Source organism: Mus pahari, chromosome 8 (assembly GCF_900095145.1).
Source record: "Mus pahari chromosome 8, PAHARI_EIJ_v1.1, whole genome shotgun sequence".
Lineage (NCBI taxonomy): Eukaryota > Metazoa > Chordata > Mammalia > Rodentia > Muridae > Mus > Mus pahari.
In genome coordinates, this window is record NC_034597.1 from 25,258,133 (window position 1) to 25,260,977 (window position 2,845).

Sequence of the window (2,845 nt, forward strand, 5' to 3'; positions counted from 1 at the left end):
GGCAGAGCCTGAGGCTCTGAGGATCCCCCCACGGCCAGAGCTGTGGTGGCAGGCTCTCTGGGCCACTACTGGGGCTCCAGCATGGGATCCCGCCTGAGACCCCAGGCAGCCCCGGTCCCCACTACTCCAAAAAGTGGGAGCTCAGCCATCTCAAAGGCATCCCCCCATAGTGGTTATTCTGGGGAGACTGAAGTCCATCTCTCTTCGACTCGTACCTCTTAGCTCCTATCCCCATACTGTCTCCAAGAGCAACTCTGTCAGGAGAGGGAATTCAACCACAGATGTAAGTAAGGCACACGTGACAGTTTGCTTTTTCTAGTAGTCATCTTTTCAGAAAGCAAAAGAACGAAGTGCTTAATGCTTGTAGCACTTTCCAACGTTACAGCTCCTGTTTAACTCAGGACAGCGGTATCTGTAAGTTCACCCTTTGTAGACAGTATTACTAGGTCAAAATGCATGTAATACCCAGACAAGCCTATGCTAGAGTAAAAATCTCCCTAATGAACCTCCCATCAGAGTCTCTTTGTTTAATATAGCTGACTTTCTATATCCACAGCCCTCTTGTGAATATTCGAGGATAACAATGGTGGCCAGTAGCCTGCCTCTGTGTGGTCTTTCAAATTCAGTGTGTTGTTTGGGGTTACTGAACATCTGTGTTTCTGGTACTCAGTGGGGACCTTCTTCAGCTCATGGCTTCTGAGGTTAAGAGCCCTTCTTTATGCATCCCATCCTCCCCCACAGCCCTGCTGTCATTTTTCCCCTTGTCGTGTGCCACACAGCTCGAGTGTGCAGGCACCACGTGTGAATGCCAGGGTAATAGGACTAAAGTCTACACTGCCCTCCACCTGCAGTCCTCAGGCACCTTGTCTGAGGGAAAGAGCTCTAGGGCCCAGAGAGGACGGTAAGAACAGAACCCCTGGCTGGTGCCCTGGGATTCAGACAGCTTGTTCCCACTACTTTGTAAACTAATTTTTAAAATGCTATGTTTTTAAAAGAAGGGCCATGCACCTGTATTGTCTAGCCTTGACATCTGGAAAGGCTAAGCTGTAACTGCCCAGGGCCTGATAAAGTAGCAAAGCTCTCCAAAGATAACACAGCCCCACATCAAAGACTCCCATGAATACCCAGCAAGACTCTAGGGAGTCTATGAGGTACCCTTCAACTGACCCTGTCTACAATCTATGCAGACCAGAACAAGATACCATTGCAAGGCTTGTCTTGCTATACTCATGTAAGCTCATAGGTGGGGGATTTGGTGACAACCTGAATAATATGGTTCTTATTTTCTCTTTATAAGATAAATGTGTGACTGCTCTACATGGCTTAAGCACTTAAATTCCAGGAATCCCCTCCCCTCCCCACTGCCCTTCCCACCTCCCTCTTCCCCATCCTCTCCAGCTTCTTTGTGTGTGTGTGTGTGTGTGTGTGTGTGTGTGTGTGTGATGTAACACAGATTAAATCCTTACTAGTAGACTTTTAAGTGGTATTTCTATCTTTATTTTTTAATACTTTGCTCTTTTTCTAGGTCCTCATAATAAGCATATCATTCTATTTTCAGATGTAGCAGTTACTATCCTAACGTACAAAACTGTGTGTGTAATGAGAGCATCCGTGGTTCTTCTGTTCTTCCATTTCTCCTCTTTTCTGACACTTCTGGCATTTGTGAATGGAGAACTGAGTTTAAGGCCTGGGACTGAGAGCTTTGGGGGCAGCAGAAGGCAGAGATCCCATGGGTGTTCAGCAGGGAGGACATTCAAGGTTCTGTGTTCTCACATGAGCCACTGTCACCATCCAGCCTTCACCTGGGAGGCCACTGAGATAGATGCAGGAAGCTTGGAAACCTGCCTGAGGTCACACACCCAGCTTGGTCTTCTTCAGGGCACCTAGCATCTGGGCTCGCTTCCAACTATGGGAGAGAGCTCCTAAGAAGCAATGACCCTAGCGTCATTCTAGAGTCAGCCTGCCTGAGAGAGAAGACCAGTCCAGCCTCCTCTTACCAGTGTGATCCCAGGCCATGTACTTTACTCTCCGGGCCTCAGTTTCCCCAAGTGCTCAGTAGGGGAGGTAGATGTTATGTCCATGAAAAAAAAAAAAAACACAGTTAATTAGAAGTCTAGCCAACATGAGTTATTATTTTTCTACTTCAAAACGGATATCTTAGAAGCCCAGCTCTCTGGTAGTGGGGAGACATTCTACTTTAGTTGGTCAGAGAAACCCTAGGTAAAGACTCAGTCTGGAACAAGTGCCCAGAGAGTCTAAACATCAGCATCCTGCCAGATGCAGGGTGAGCCGTGGCAGACTGACAGCAGCATCCTCGGGAGAGACAGCTCCAGGCAGGACTTCAGCCCTGGTCCTGACTAAGCCACTTAATTTCTTTTTTTTTCTCCCAAGTGTCCAGCCGGGTTCCTCGGGCCGCCCTTCTGAGGCTGGGCACAATCCGGGCTCCTCCCAGAAACCCCTTCCCGCCTCCATCAGACTGTTTTCCTTCCCAAGAGACTAGTGCGGCCTGGAGCCACGTAAGGCGAGAAGTGGGACCTGAACCCAAAGCTGTCTGTCTGAAAATCCCAATGTTCCCACTGCACAGTGACTAGTATGGGCCTGGGCCTGGGGAGGGAAACTGAACTTGAAAGAAAATAATATTCTCTTCATAAAATAAGAAGCCAGCCTTCCTGCATATGAGCGTCTCACCGATGAGACTAGAATAAAAGACAAAAGGAAGCAACACACACACACACTCAGACACACACATGGACACACTCAGACACACACATAGACACACTCAGACACACACATAGACACACTCAGACACACACATAGACACACTCAGACACACACATAGACACAC